Source organism: Pinus tabuliformis, chromosome 7, assembly GCF_031772625.1.
Source record: "Pinus tabuliformis cultivar Carrire ecotype Pingquan chromosome 7, CPIR1, whole genome shotgun sequence".
Lineage (NCBI taxonomy): Eukaryota > Viridiplantae > Streptophyta > Pinopsida > Pinales > Pinaceae > Pinus > Pinus tabuliformis.
In genome coordinates, this window is record NC_142293.1 from 73,253,443 (window position 1) to 73,270,793 (window position 17,351).

The 17,351-nt window shown below is 40.7% G+C and overlaps 1 protein-coding gene across 4 annotated transcripts in view; it reads right to left on the reverse strand.

The window, feature by feature from the left end:
• Window positions 1–17,351, reverse strand: part of LOC149245264 (peptidyl-prolyl cis-trans isomerase FKBP13, chloroplastic-like) — a 207,804-nt gene that overhangs the window by 17,608 nt on the left and 172,845 nt on the right. The window lies entirely within an intron of this gene.

Consider the following 17,351-nt stretch of genomic DNA (forward strand, 5'->3'; position numbering starts at 1 on the left):
GGCATTGTCTTCACCTCAACTCTGATTCCATGTTAATTTTAGGTATGTTCTATGCTTAGAGCAATTTATTTCAATTTTCATAGTTAGCTCCATATATTTTCCAAATTAGCAAACACATCAGCATTAAAGTAAACTGCAGATAGAACATAAACATAAATTGCAGAAGACAAGCCAAGACAAGAGGACACAAGATGTGGCGCTAGCCAGGGACAAACCCCAATGTGGGGAAACCCTTGATCAATTCTTCTTATATGTTCTTCAATAGTTCAGCAGAGAGAGAGAGAGATAGTACATTTACAATAGAAGTCAACACTTTGAGTTATCTATATAAGAGCATAGATCATCTCTATGAAGATGATACATGAGATCAGTTGAAGACATGCTGCTTCAATTGATTCTCCAAGGTGTCCTTCACCTATCGTTGTGCTACATTTCGTCATCACGCTGCACCTCACCGTGCTGCTCCATGTTGCACCCATCATCACTATACTGCATCTCATCTTGCTTCATTAATCATGACTTTACCCATCACTATACTGCATTATGTGCCATTAGCTACACCATGTTGTCATCATGACCTATGTGTTGGCTGCACCTTGCTTGCTTGTTGTCCCTTGCTTTCTTGTTGTCCCTAGCATGCTTGTTGTTGCATGCTAGCTGTAACATTGCATGCTTGGTGTATTTTTTTGCTACAGATGCTCCTGTTGTTCCGGAAGTTCCCGACAGTTCTAGCAGTTCCTTGCTATTCCTGGTAGTTCCGACAGTTCCGACTATTCCCAGTAGTTCCGACAGTTTCGGCAATTCCCGGTAGTTCCGGAAATTCCAGCTATTCCTGGCAGTTCCAGTTGTTCCTGACAATTCTGGCAATTCTGGCTTTTCTGGCAGTTCTGGCAGTTTCGACATTTCCAACTTTTCCAACAATTCCGACTTTTCCAGCAGTTCCAACATTTCTAGCAGTTCTGGCTTTTCCGTCTTTTCCGGCTTTTCAGGCTTTTCCGACTTTTCCAGTAGTTCCGGCTTTTCCAACTTTTCTGACTTTCTGGATTTTCCAGCAGTTACGGCTTTTCTGGTAGTTCCCGCTTTTCCATTAGTTCCGGCTTTTCTGACTTTTCCAGAATTTTCGACAGTTCCAGATTTTCTGGCTTTTCCGACAATTCTGGCTTTTCTGGTAGTTCTGGATTTTTGCCTTCTGGATCAGGGCAGCGTTATTCCTTAGAATCTATCCTCCTACTAAAACCCAAAGACAAGTAGAGAGAGGAAGAGATCCCAAGTGTGTGTCGAAATGACTTGAAGACCACCTCTATTTATACTAAAACGTTGAGCATATGTGGGGTTTATTTGGTTGCTGGTCGACCTTGACGAATTGTCTTATAACACAAATAAATTCATAACTCCATGAATACTTATCGGAATCGAATGATCTTCAGATTAATCCTACACCTCTCGATGACAGGGATCCAAGAAAATATCAGCTACCATAAATAAGATGACCCACATGGAGTTTGGCCCTAGTTTCCAAATTTAACAACGATCCAGATCAAAGCCAGCTTCTTTCTCTGGTGCTTTGCAGATCCATCCTTCTTCTTCAATTTGTTTACCCTTATCAGTCGCTAGTCATCATTCCACTTCTTAGCACAATGTTAATGTTTTGATCTTCTTCGCAGCACTCAACCCTTATCATCTGTAGATTTTGTGTAGGCTGTTGAGGTTGCGTTTTCTTCTCTTGAATTTTAGCTATTAGTATCGGGCATTCTTCTATAGTATGGTCAAACTGTCTGCAGTATTGACACGATGGGTGTGTAGGATTTTGGCACTCTCGTGCGTAGTGTCCTGGTTGTCCGCAGTTGTAGCAGATAATCTACATGACCTCTACCAGGTCCTCCTCCTCCGCAACCCCATCCTCGACCTTGATACCCTCCACGCCCTCCTCCAGTGCCCTAATCTGGAGGCTGAGTTTCTTCTTGCATCCTGTATGTAGGCATCCTTTCCATCATCAGCTCATAGCTTCAACAATGGCGCTCATCGTGGCCCACATATTTGTAGAAGTTACAGAACAACTGTTGGGGTGTCCAAACGAACTTTTGAAGTAAGTGGAAATTATTTGTCGTATGTTGTCCAGCAACTTGAAAAATAGCACACCATAGCGTAGTCCCCATGCTCAGCCCTGTTGGTGTTTCTGGCTTTATGGGAATTGGTCCCCCTCATGTAATATAATTCACGTACACGGGACAATGGTCTTTATCCACGTGCACTTCTAGTTTAGTCTCCTTTTATTTCTTCAAACTCTGTAACTCCAGGTGTAAGCTTGTTAATTTTGAGGGGATTTGTTGTACCCCCAAGATCGTATCCTGAATAGGTGATGCATGCAACCTCATTGCAATTTCCAATGCTTATGCCTGTGTTCCTATCTTCTGTTGTGACAGAGAAACTCTCAAGTGAGGCAGAAGTGAAGCTATAAACCATTCGCGATGCTGACTATCTGTAAGCTAAATGTTAGCTTCTCGAATCTGACACCTCAACCTTTATTCTAATTCCCAAGGCATCTCATCGACCCTCATCATGATTTCTTTAAATTCAATTACTGACTGTGAGTCAGACTTAGGCTTACTAAACTCCTTATTTGAAGTTGTCTTGGTCTCTTGTTAAAATTGGAAACCAGGGAAAAACTTCATGTGGGTCATCTTATTCATGGCTAATAATATTTTTATTAGATTCCTCTCGTCGAGAGGTGTAGGATTGATATAAAGATCATCCGATTTCGATAAGTATTCATGGAGATATGAATTTATTTTGATTATGGAATTATTATCAAGCCGACCTACAATTCACGTAGGCTCAGAAGCCCAACAGTCGCATCTATTCAAACACCAACGTTGTGTATAAATATAAGAGGAATTTTCCTCATTTTCACTTAGTCTTCTCATCACATCTCTCTCTCTCTAGAAATGAGTCTCTTCTCTACTACGCAAAAATGGGTCTCTCTCTCACACATGTGAAGCCAGACGCTATTGAACCTGAAGCTGCAACTGCAAAAGTAAAGATTGACCTGCGTGGCCTAGAAGATCTCCTCTTTGGAACTGCATTGTAGGTTCATCTGAACCTCCTCTGAAAGCTGCAACTTTTGGTGGTGGAATGAAGTCAATCCAACGAACGGTTTGCAAGATATTGACTGCCCTAATTTAAAGCCGGAAATAGAAACTGAAGCTGCAACTGAAGAAGTAAAGATTGACCTGCATGGCCTAGAAGATCTCTTTGGAACTACGCTGTAGGTTCATCTGAACCTCCTCTGAAATTCGCAACTTTTGGTGGTAGAATGAAGTCAATCCGACGAACGGTTTTCAAGATATCGACTGCCCTAGTTTGAAGCTAGAAATAGAAACTAAAGCTGCAACTGCAGAAGTAAAGATTGACCTGCGTGGCCTAGAATATCTCCTCTTTGGAAATGTGTTGTAGTTTCATCTGAACCTCCTCTGAAAGCCGCAACTTTTGGTGGTGGAATGAAGTCAATCTGACGGTCGGTTTGTGAGATATCGTCTGCCCTAGTTTGATAATGAAGCCACTAATGCTGATGTTGCTGATCTAGGGTTTGCTACTGCTAATATGAATCAGATTTATTGTACTATTTCTCTCCACTGAATTATTGAAGATAAAAGAAGATTTGATCAAAGGGTTTCCCCACACATTGTGGGGTTTGTCCCTGGCTAGCCGCCACATCTTGTGTCTCTTGTCTTGGCTTGTTTTTTGTCGATCGTTTAATGTTCTATCTACACTTTACTTTATGTACATGTGATTGCTAATCTATGGAATATAATAAGAAAAAGAAGTAAACTATTATAAGCATAGAACATACCATAACTTAACATGGTATCGGAGCTGAGGTGAAGACAAAGCCCGAGCAAGAGCAAGAGCAATCACCGAAGAGAAGATCCTAACTATGGGGTCCTCAACACTCTTTCCTGCTGAAGACAAGCTCCGTGAGAAAGATTACTATCACGCATGGAAGATGTCTATCGATCTAACCCTAGAAGATCCAGGAGTGTTGGACCATGCAAGAGGAAATATTGTTGAGCCTCCATCAAATGCATCCATTTTTGCATGGAACAAATGGAAAACCGAAGAAGTCAAAATAGAAGATCATTTGGGACTCTATCGACAAGCACTTGGTGGCCTACATCTTTGAACTAGACACCTCCAAGGAAATCTACGATAGACCGGGAAATGGCACTCACGACTCTTGGAGGATTACCATCCGAATGGTACGTGTTAAGGACTACTCTTCTGAACTATAATGTAATTCCTGGTTTTGAGGAATTAATGGCTAGATGCATTCAAGAAGAAACAAGGGAAGAAGAGCAAGAAATGCCCATGCCTAAAGGTCCTCCTGCTGCCTTTTCTTCTCATGCTAAGAAAAGAAATAATTCCGGGACTAAATCAAAAGGAAAGGCTAGACCTAAGGTTGGAATAAAATGACGATGTTACATCTGCGATAAAGCAGGTCACTATGCAAGGGAGTGCCCTGATAGAAAGGACTCACACCGGGACGATGGTCAAAATCCCTCTGATGGCAATCAAAGGAATGACAAATTCAATAGCAAAGGTAAGAGGAGAGCTGGGAATCAAGGAAGAGGACAACCATTCAAGAAGGCTAGAAATTACAAGATGTATTAAATGCATCTGACCTCAAAAAGAACCTAGTGTCCATCTCGGAAATGGAAGACAAAGGCTACAAGGTAACCTTCAGCGATGGCAAGGTACGTATATGGAAAAATAATGTTAAAGATGCCTTTACTCTTGGGTTTAGTGTTGATTCATTATACAAGGTCGATGGAAGTCTGCTAGGTGTCATGTCTTGTGACACAACTCTTCATTCCAAACTTTGGCATTGGAGGTTTGCCCACTTTCATTATAAAGCTATACTCGGTGTAAGACAAATGGTGACAGGGATGCCCGAATTTCGAGTAGAGAAAGAAGGTGTATGTCTAGGATGTGCTGAAGGAAAGCTCAAAAGGGGACCGTTCCCCTCAATCCAAAGCAAGACCTCTGATATATTACAGTTGGTTCACTCATGCATACCTGAGGTTGGAATTAAGAGGGAGACTATTACACCACATACTCCTGAGCAAAATGGTGTGGCAGTAAGGAAGAACTGCACGATTGTGGAAGCTGTCCGGGCCATGCTACATGATCAAAGACTTCTGAAGTTTCTATGGGTTGAAACTACAAACATTGTCGTATATGTACAAAATTGATGCCCTCATCAAGCATTGGGTTCCAAGACTCCTGAAGAAATGTTCACCGCCTGTCAATGGGAAGTCGTGATTAGTCACGATGTCACTTTTGATGAAGATATGGCTCTCAGCAAGGTGGACAATCTTCCGACTTTGAGGAGCTCTCAAGAAGCCAACACCAGGGAACTGAAAGAAAAGGATGATGAATCAATGCCTGATGTAGAAGAACCCATGGATCTGATTAATCCTCATCCACATGAGCCTTCCTCTTCTAGGAAGAGGCCTTCATGGCTTAGGGGGATACTTGATGATGCTGAAGGACTTGCTGCACCCTAAGGAACCTTCTGTCAAAGTAAGAAACCTACCAGGTATCAGGGATACCTGACCATCATGAGCACGATCATACAAAATGAGCCTTCATCATTCTCAGATTTCGTCAAGCATTAAGTATGGAAGGATGCTATGACCATAGAATATGGGTCTATTATGGAAAATGATGTCTGGGAAGTAGTTCCCAGACCCCGGACAAGACAATTGTTACTTCAAAATGGCTTTACAAGATAAAGCATGCAGCAGATGGAAGTAAGGAAAAGTATAAGGCTCATTTTTTTGCTCGTGGTTTGTCCTAGAAGGAAGGTATAGACTATGATATTTGCACCTGTTGCTAGATATACGACCATCCACTTGATCATAGCCCTTATGGTTTCACAAGGATGGAACCTGCATCAGATGGATGTCAAGACCGCGTTCTTGCACGGTTCGATCAAGGAAGAGGTCTATGTGGAGCAACCCGAAGGATTTGAGATTTATGATCAAAAATCTCATGTATGCAGGTTGAAGAAGGCTCTCTATGGGCTGAAGCAAGCACCCCGAGCATGGTATGAGAGGATCGATAGCTACTTGATGAAGCTGGGATTCACTAGGAGTGAAGCCGATCCTAACCTTTACTTTAAGGTTGAAGATGACAAGCCTCTCATACTGGTGTTGTATGTGGATGACCTCTTTCTAACAAGTGCAAACCCTCTCATTCACAAATGTAAGAGGGAGTTGGCTTCTGAATTTGAAATGAAGGACCAAGGACTTGAAGTGTGGCAAAAGCCAGGGGAAATTTTCCTATCTCAAAGGAAAATATGTGGTAAAGATATTGGAAAGATTTGGTATGATGGACTGCAAGCCTGTGACTACCTCAAGGATCTTAAATTTTAGAAGTTATATGGTAGTGATGTCGGACCAGATTTGGGAAATGCCTCTGAGTTTCATAAATTCATTCACATTTATGTTCTTGGTGAACCTCCATCTAAACATATGTTTTGCAATTATCATTGTGAGCTCATATTTGGTTGAGCCTCACTGGATTGATGCCAAGAATCTTCTGAGATATCTTCTTGGCACAATGGGTTAAGATACACTGCCGAAGATGTGAGACTAATTGGATATACTGATGCTGATTGGGCAGGCAGTGTGGTGGATCGTAAGAGCACTTTCAGGTGTTGTTTCTCCTTGGGATCTGCTTCGATATCCTGGATGAGCAGGAAGCAGAAGTCGGTGGCTTTGAGCACTGCCGAAGCAGAGTATATTGCTACTAGAATGGCCTCTTGTGAGGCAGTCTGGTTGTGAAAGCTCTTCAATGAGCTGTTTGGATTTACATTGGATACACTATGATTCTCTGTAACAACCAGAGGTGGGATTCGATTATTGAGGAATCCCATATTCGTCAATTTCTCCAGCAGATAGACATCATCTGGGATATGGTAAGTCGATGAGCAAGGAGGCTCCATCACATTAAGATGATGTACAGGTCGATACACCTTGTCAAAGCCCTGAGGAAAGATCTAATCTGTGATTTTCCCAAACGACTTGGAGTCATCAAGAAACCCTTGTACAAGGGTCCTGCATGTTGCATACATTGAGCTTTGGGAGCTCTGAGGGCTTGCGGTTCTTACTGGAACAACATACGACCACAGGGTGACTCACCCTCCCCTGGTGGTGTGCACTGGAACAAGATGATTCACTCTCTTGTGGGACAAGATGATTCGCTCTCTTGTGGAACAGGATGATTCGCTCTTATGTGTAGCAGGATTATTAGTTCTCCTGTGAGGCCTGGATCGATGTGTTCTCCATGGCGACTGTAGCAGGATTGATGTGTTCTCCTGTGAGGACAAGATTGATTAGTTCTCCTATCAAGGCATCCTACCCATGCAGTCTGGGACTCATGGGAAGTACCTCTCATCTGATCAATGAGCAGGGAAATGAAGTTAGGGACCATAGTAGTACCGATGGACGCATCGTTGCATCTACCGTACTCCCTACGCTAGGATGACCTCCATTGATCTGGGATCAATGATATAGGTATGGGACCAGTGGTAGGAGTTGTACCATATTATGACGCTGACTTCGGGTCTGTTGAGACTAGTCTGGGACCAGTGGTACATACTCCGAGACTGACTTTGTGTCAGTGCAGTACTGGTATGGGACCAGTGAGAGTGGTACATACTATGACGCTGACTTCGGGTTGGTTGAGACTGGTCTAGGACCAGTGGTACACTCTCTAAGACTAAGATACTGGTCTTGGACCAGTGGTACACTCTCTGAGACAGCGATACTGGTCTGGGACCAGTGGTAGGAGTGGTACTTACTATGAAGCTGACTTCGGGTCGGCTGAGACTGGTCTGGGACCAGTGGTACGCACTTTGAGACTAACTTTGAGTCAGTGGAGGATGATACTAGTCTAGGACCAGTGGAGTTGTACTCACTATGATGCTGACTTCGGGTTGGTTGAGACTGGTCTGGGACCAGTGGTACATACTCTGAGACTGACTTTGAGTTAGTATGATACATCCTTGATCATTTCTTCTTCTTCATAACTCGGACAAAAGCAGAGCAAAACAGAGCAAAACAGTATCGATTAGTACAGGGCAGAACAAGACAAAGTAGAACAGGCAGAATAGAGAAGAGCAGGGCAAGGGTCAGGTTGTATAGGGCAGTGCATTTGATGGATGAATAGTAACGACCGATAGATAGATTGCAGATGAAGTTCTCGATGGTTGAGAGGGAGTGTTAAAATTGGCAACCAGGGAAAAACTTCATGTGGGTCATCTTATTCATGGCTAATAATATTTTTATTAGATTTCTCTCGTCGAGAGATGTAGGATTGATATAAAGATCATCCGATTCCGATAAGTATTCATGGAGATATGAATTTATTTTTGATTATGGAATTATTATCAAGATGACCTAGAACTCATGTAGGCTCAGAAGCCCAATAGTCGCATCTATTCAAACACCAACGTTGTGTATAAATATAAGAGGACTTTTCCTCATTTTCACTCACTCTTCTCATCACATCTCTCTCTCTCTACTGCGCAGAAATGAGTCTCTTCTCTACTGCGCAGAAATGGGTCTCTCTCTCACACATGTGAAGCCGGAAGCTGTTGAACCTGAAGCTACAACTGAAGAAGTAAAGATTGACCTACGTGGCCTAGAAGATCTCCACTTTGGAACTGCATTGTAGGTTCATCTGAACCTCCTCTGAAAGCCGCAACTTTTGGTGGTGGAATGAAGTCAATCCGACGAACGGTTTGCAAGATATCGATTGCCCTAGTTTGAAGCCGGAAATAGAAACTGAAGCTGCAACTGTAGAAGTAAAGATTGACCTGCATGGCCTAGAAGATCTCCTCTTTGGAACTATGTTGTAGGTTCATCTGAACCTCCTCTGAAAGTTGCAAATTTTGGTGGTGGAATGAAGTCAATCCAACGAACGGTTTGCAAGATATCGATTGCCCTAGTTTGAAGCCGGAAATAGAAACTAAAGCTACAAGTGCAGAGGTAAATATTGACCTGCATGGCCTAGAAGATGTCATCTTTGGAATTGTGCTGTAGGTTCATCTGAACCTCCTCTAAAAGCCACAACTTTTGGTGGTGGAATGAAGTCAATCTAGCGGTCGATTTGTGAGATATCGTCTGCCCTAGTTTAATAATGAAGCTGCTAATGCTGATGCTGCTGATCTAGGGTTTGCTATTGTTAATATGAATCAGATTTATTGTACTATTTCTCTCTACTGAATTATTGAAGATAAAAGAAGATTTGATCAAAGGGTTTCCCCAAACATTGTGGGGTTTGTCCCTGGCTAGCCACCATATCTTGTGTCTCTTGTCTTGGCTTGTTTTTTGTTGATTGTTTAACGTTCTATCTGCACTTTACTTTATGTACATGTGATTGCTAATCTATGGAATATAATAAGAAAAAAGAAGTAAACTGTTATAAGAATAGAACATACCATAACTTAACATCTCTGCTAGCATTGCAAGTGGATTATCAGAACAATACTTAATATACCAGGTTAGCGCGTGACCTTATAGAGCGGTAACCAATTGTGTCTTATTTATATTTTCATCATTAATCTGTTGTGTTGTCCATACAGCATTCGCAACAAACCATAACTGCTATGCATCTTCACTCCCTATGCCCTTGAAAACTGGCATCTTCATCGCGTTCACCATGTTGAATGGCCGTGGTGGAGGTGGAGATGTAGGCGAAGTTGTATGTGGTGGAGATGGGGGTGGAGGTGGAGTAGAAGGATGATTTTCTCAAGGAATCCCCTGAGTGAAGATGCATAGCGCTTTGCAGCGGAGTCTGCCCCACCCCTTCACTGTTACTTGGAGGAGGTTTAATCAATGGACTATACTCCAATCTTGATCCTTCGCGATTTCTAAAGAATCGTCTACTTTGTGTAGCTCCGAATATCAAGGTAATGGCATCACCTATTTTTCAAATAACAACATTTTAATCCAAGTATTCAGTGATTTTAGGTACTTACCTCGTGGTCCCTTAAATAGTCGTCGCTCTGCTTCGCTATAGTTGACTGAGGTATCAACTGCAAATTCTGTAAAAAATCCTCCTATAATTCGATCAAGCCAATGATCGACAGCCCACGGGATCTTGTTTTCAAAGGTTTCTAGCCGTCGCATTGATTCTGGGGTCCACACTATAGGATTATCAAGCTTCCACCTTCCTTGACTATCTCTTAATTTAGATAACCACTCATACAGTTCAATGGGAAAAGTGCAGAAGAATATCTCATGTATCTCTATATATAGATACTTGTTCCACCACTCTTCATTTGACAGACGCAGATTTCTGTTTTCTTGCACCGCAAACTCGTGAATCTTTCGATCCAACCACTTTTCAATTTCTTTCTTGTTTTAATTTCAATGATGTGACATCACACATCTCTTTCAAGCAGATCTTGGTTCTGGCAACGGAACCATTTGTTGTCTTAAGGGGGTCCTAACCCAGGTTTAGATTTAGCTACGCCAACCAACAAAATTATTGGCCCTTTTGGCAACAACCCTCGTAGCGCAGGCTGCAGTCTCACTCAAAGCAGTATGGGGGGATGCAAGAACCAAGTTTATGCATCCATAGACTACTGTGATGTCTTCCAACGCCTCAGATCTGCCTTCATGCAGATCGATAAACTCTTATGGAACATTGCAACTCTGTTAAAATAGCCTTCAGACCTCTGTGAAGGTCTACGACCAGTCCTTGCAAACCTTTAGTAGTCAATTTGCCTACTAACGCGCATCAGAGAGAAGTCCTAAATGAGGGTTTGCACATATTTACTTAAGTTATTAGTAAACATCAGAGTCTTCATGAAAATAATTAAACATGCATTCATACATTATTAAGACTTATTCAAGAAAATCGTGTAACATTCAATCAATATCTCATAAAACAAACCATTCATCGGCAGCATATAACATTAACAAAGATAAACATAAATACTCTGGAATTCTCAAAAAACTATCTTTCTTGATCTTCAATTCAAGGTTACAGACTCAAAACTACCCTGTGCACACAGCTGCAGGGGTTCGCGCACTCAACTACGGACTCTACCTATCCCTCTGCGCACTCAATTGGAGAGCCTTTCTTCTTCTTTATTACCTGCTTCTTCTTACTTCTCTCTCCTTCAATTGCCTTAGACTCTCTAAGACACACCTATTTATAGCATTTTTCATACAATGCCATGGTCAGTGAACCATGGGTGAATCTCAAAACCGACTCAAAACTTATCCAAAACAAGGGGCTAAGCCCCTTTGTCTCCTATTCATCTACGCGCTCCACATCTACAAATCACAGAGACTTTACATTATTTACAAAATTGTACCAAACATTGGGTTATCTTAACCCCAAAATAACCCAGGGGACCCCATCCCAACATGTTTCTTCAAATTCTATGCCTTCTTATTGAGCATAACCTTTACAAACAAGTATAGCTTTGTTCCTAATGATCTCTCCATTTTCATTCAACTTATTTTTGAATATCCATTTTGTCCCAATAACATTTTTACCATGAGGCCTTGGATCCAATTCCCAAGTATCATTCTTTTCAATTTGATCAAGTTCTTCATTCATGGCCTTAAACCAATATTCATCTTTACTAGCTTAATTTACATTTTGTGGTTCAATGGTGGATAATAAATCTAGATAACTAGGAGATCCTACAAGGGTTCTGCTTGTTTGTATCCCAGATTCCTTTTCTCCTAGAATTTGAGTTTTTGGATGATTCTTTTGAACATACTTGGATGGAGTTTTTTATTTGTCTGATGTTGTCTTCTACTACTTAATTAGTTTCTTCTTCTATATCATTGTGATTTGATGTGGGAAAGAATTCATCATCATCATCCTCTTTTGTTGATGTTACCTTTTTTGGATCTATGCATGCTTCATCAATCACAACATCAATACATTCAACAATTTTCCGAAGTCTCTTATTGTAACATTTGTATCATTTTCTTCTAGATGAGTAACCAAAAAGTATCCATTCATTTGCTCTAGCTTCAAACTTACCAAGTTTTTTATCATTATTTTTTATGAAACATTTGCTTCCAAAAACTATAAAATGCTTTATAGTGGGAGGCTTACCATACCAAAGTTCATACAGAGTTTTATCACTATTCACACAAACATGAGCCTTGTTGAGAATATTTATTGCGGTATGTGTAGCTTCACCCCAGAAGGTGTCAGGAGTTCCAGACTCGTCAAGCATAACATGAGCCATTTGTTGAACAATTCTCTTCATTCTTTCTTCCACCTTATTTTATTGAGAGTTTTAGCTACAGAAAGTTGTCTTTTTATGCCATGTTGTTCACAGAAATCAAAGAATTCATCTCATATGTATTCTCCTCCTCGAGCAGATCTAAGACATTTGATTTTTAGATTTAATTCATTTTCAATTAATGCTTTGAAGACCTTCAATTTATCAAATGCTTCAGCTTTGTGTTTCAATAAACCAATCCAGCACATTCTAGAAAGGTCATCAATGAATAAGATATAGTATTCTTCTCCACGAGGTGACTTTTTCCTTACTAGTCCAAACAAATCAATATGTATAAGTTCAAGAGGCTCACGTGTTTATCCTTCTTTAGCATTGAATTGAACTTTGGTTTTCTTACCGAATTAACATGACCTACATATGGTACTTTCTGGTAGGGTGATGTTGGGTATATCATGAACATCTTTGAGCTTGCTTGATTTTCTTATTTGAGAGAAGCTTAGATGTCACAACCTTCTGTTCCATAACTAGATTTCCTCTACCTTGCCTAGGTAACATTGTTCTTGTCCACTTTTCATGATCCAAATGGATCCTAGAAAATCCTCTAAGTCTTCAAAATCTTCTAAATGTTCAAAACTGTCGCCTAAGAAAAACCTTTAAAGAAGACGGATAACACTATCGGGAGGCAAAAACATAGAGAAATCATTGAAAAATAGAGTATCGGCGGTTTAAAGTAGCTTTGAATCGGAGCCATCGGATCTGGCCGATCAACGGTCCAGATCCAATCGATGAATGGCAATGACCACTGGAAAAGGGAGGTTATCAACAGAGACCACAAGGAATGCGCAATATCAATCAGCGGGGTCAACGAGGACTGTCGATCAAGCGCATAGATCGACGGCCCAAGTTGCATCGCAGTATCGCTATCAGCAAATGCAAAGGAGCGCTTACAATGCCCCGGGGTATGTGCGATGTGCGATTGCGATCAATCGCATTGCAACATCGCATCAGAACATTTCAATGGAGCGGGGCCGATAATAACAATGACAGCGATAGCCGGACCCGACAGAAATATAGATGGTATTATATATATTTTGAAACCCGGAAAACAAGGTTTTCTTTTGTAAATCACATTTTAGTTAAATAAACGAAAAACAAAAGAAAATGTGCCGATGTGATATTACAGACCCAAAAGGGTTTATTAATGTCATTGAATACTATTTCAAGTCCAATATGAGCAGGATTTTAGTGTTTAATGTATTTTTTAATACAAAGGAAACAAGAAAGATTTCGGGTAGGTCATGGATGGTAAGTGATTTGGGCCGGGCTCCACCCGATCCCGTACAAAGGCTGCCACGTTTCCAGGCTAAGGAGAGATAAAATCACCCTCATCGGGCAATTAACCCCCGTATGAAAGGGCCGCCCGAAATGAACCACAAACGTTGGATCTAGAACTCCCAGATCAACGATGGAGATACAATACGATCAAAAGGCGGCCCCGATAGGAGTTATAAGGTGGATTCATAATATTTGAAGTCCAATAAATAGTGTTTGGCAGACTTTTCTTGTGTTTGAACGTATTTCTCTATGTAAACACAGAATGGCGATTTCAAAGGGTTTCAAAGGCCCGATGACCATTTTGTTACAGTACAAGTGGCCACCATCCCTGAAAGCGTTTAGCAATGATTTCTAACGCTCAGAAAGGGATCTGAGCGGACAGAGGTCGAGAAGCCAGAGAACCCGAGAAGGTGAAATGAACAGACAGTGCTGATTGGATTTAAAGCCACAGACAGAGAGAAAACAAGGAGAGGCAGTACTGAGACAGAGCAACAGAAACAAAGAGTACCATCCCTGAAAGCATTTAGCAATGATTGCTAATGCCCAGAAAGGGATCTGAGTGAACAGAGGTTGGGAAGCCAGAGAGCCCGAGAAGTTGAAATGAACAGACAACACGAATTGGCTTTAAATCCACAGACAGAGAGCAAACAAGGAGAGGTAGTACTGAGACAGAGCAACAGAAACAGAGAGTTAGTGAGGAGAGTTTGTGTACTCAGAAGAGACTTGGGGGATCCAAGTAAAGCCTTATTGTTTCATATTTGTTGTGTGAGGCTCAATTTGAGCTCATTGTTTGTAAAACTCTGTTCTTGAAGACATAATAGAGAGGTCGCCACTAATGGCTGGACCAGGAGATGTAGCCCAGGAGTGTTGGGTGAACTCCTTTTTAAACTTGTTGTGTTTATATGTGTTGTCTATTATGTTTCTTTTACTGCTTCATTGTCTATGTATTTAGCAATCTTATCAATCCATTACACAAAATAACATAGGCAAATCCATGCACATGAGTCTGTAGTACCTTAATAATTGTCTAAGATCATATAATCAGATCCAGTGGTATCAAAGCTTTAGGTTGCTAAGGTTAGACAAGCTTGTGCTGGATTGATGAATGCTAACTAGGTCAAAGCTCAAACTAGGAGAAGGAGAACTTGTCAAGACTAATCCAGAAACTGGAAGAGTCTATCCTAAGAGGAGGATGGCAGAACAAACCTCATCAGAATCAAACTCTCAATTCATGGACAGTTTCATGACCATGAGAGCCATGGTGGAAGAGATGTATAGAGAATTTAAGAAAGGCAGAGGTGAAAGCACTTCAACATCTCAAACAGAAAAAGGAGTAGAGGAACCTCTTCTAGATGGCCATCTAGAAGGCAAAAAGAAAGAAGAGAAGTCCTCTCCACCATCTACTCCATCACCACCATCCTCATCATCTTTTTCACATAAAACTGCCCTGAAAAGAAAAAGAAGAAAGCTGTTGTGATTAAATTAGACATTAAATTTGACTTACCAATTTATGATGGTGAATTAAATGCAGAAAACCTAGATAACTGGATTATACATATTGATGTATATTGCAGGGTGCAGAACATCAATTCAGAAAGGAGAAAGATTCAGCTAGCTAGCCTTCGTCTTGGAGGAACTGCCCTCGTGTGGTGGGAAGGCAAGACACAAGCTGATTTGAAGAAGCATGGTAAAATTCTTTTATCTGGAATGAATTTGTTTATGCCATTAAAAAACAATTCTATCCACTAGCTTATATGCAGCAAGCAATGATGAGTTGGAAAACTCTTAGCCAACTAAAAGGGAAAAGTGTACAAAGCTATACACAGGAATTTAGAAAAAGAGCTTTAATTCTAGGCATCTCTCTAGACTCACCTGAAACTCTGTTGAAGTATATAGGTGGTCTACACAGCTATTTAAGGCACACCATTCTCATGTTTAACCCTACTAGCATAGATGAGGTATCTGTTCAGGCTACACATCTAGAGGCTAGAGGCAAGAATGTGAACCCAGAGATTGGGGGATTATTAAAAACCACTGCAAGCAAGAACAAGGAGAAGAAGAAGAAAAAATGGAAGGAGAGGAAGAAAAACATTGTACAGAAAGACAAACCTTCATGCACTCACTGCAAGAAGGATGGGCATGCTGATGAACACTATTGGTCTTTGCATCCGAAGTTGAAACCCAAGAAGTTTGGTGGTAAGAAGAAGAAGATTGTTGTTGCTATTCAGAAAGATTTGTGGTCAGACTCAGGTGATGAAACAATAGTCACGACCACGGGTATAAAAGGTAAAAATTCTGAAGCATCTACTAGTAATTCTGCTCAATCTAATGATATTGAAGACAATGGGAGGAAAAGACATGAGATTTTTCATATTAGAGTTATTTCCAAGCATCAAAAGATTGATACTATATTTGATAGTGGTTCAGAAATAAACTTGATTTCTGAAACAATTGTAAAGAAGTTGGGCTTACTAACAACACCTCACAAGAAGCCATATCCATTAGGTTGGGTATGTGATAAAGCAAAGCTACAAGTGACTAGACAATGTAAACTTAGGTTTGTTATTGGGTCAACTTTTGTAGATGAGGTTGAGTTAAATATAGTTCCCTTGGATATATGTGGTATTGTTTTAGGAAGTCCTTACTTGTATGATAGAAAAACTATTTTCTATAGTGTTAGCGCTTGAAATTTCACCTCAGGCTAAGAAAGGTAAACTCCAAGGCAACATCAAACCACTTAGCCTCGTAGCTAGCCCTACGAGGCAGGAGAGGGCTCTCTCCAGTATATCTCGACAAAGATCTTCAACGGGCGAGATAACCAATAAGGAAACACTGATTTTAGGCTAGTAAACTGATAAAAAAGGATTTTTAATAAATGATGGGGTTTTTCTGGGCTGCATGGGGTAAAGAAACAGCTTGAACAGAGAAATGTAATCAAAACCCAGATTATCTCCTGAGGCAAGGTAGGCAAGAAATTTAACACCAAATTTAGATTAAATGGAATGGCAAGACTGCTGAGGAGCTGACAAGGGCATAGAGGATGAATCCTTGTCAAACAGAGGAAAACATTGAATATGAACAAACTTATAGGCAGAGCATAAAACATTATGAATTCTACCTAAACTCTTCATTTGTTCAATTGGAAATGATCATGAAGTGAAATGAAACATAACAGGTTACATATGAAACAGAAGAAAAACTTATGCTAACTTTCACACCACAGGAATCTCAGAAGCCAGAGCTGTGTAATTTCATTAAAAACTCTGTCAAAGACTGTACAAGAAAGCTCTGTTACACACACACCTCCACCAGCGCCCAGAACTCTCTCTCCCTCTCACTTTGCTTTTTTAATATATCAAATAAACTTCGTTGGGGGAAAACAAATCGACCCCAAGACCAGGAATTTTTTTTTATCATTATTAATAAATAAAACTAAAAAAACAATCAGCGCTTCCAAAGATAGAATAGCGCTCCTTCTACTCGAATCTGTTGAATCTGATGAGGAGGTGGCATTACAGGTGTCAATCCCATTTACTGAAGATATAGGCAATCGAATCTTGTATGCCACTTTGCAAGTGCTCCCCAAATTCCTGGAGATACGTTTTGCCACTTTACGGAAATTGCTAAAATATGGGTCAAACTGCCACTTACTGTAGTATCCATTTCCTTTACAGCCTCTAAAGAATTTAATGCCTCAGAACTCACACGAACTTGGTCAGCATTAGCTTCTTGA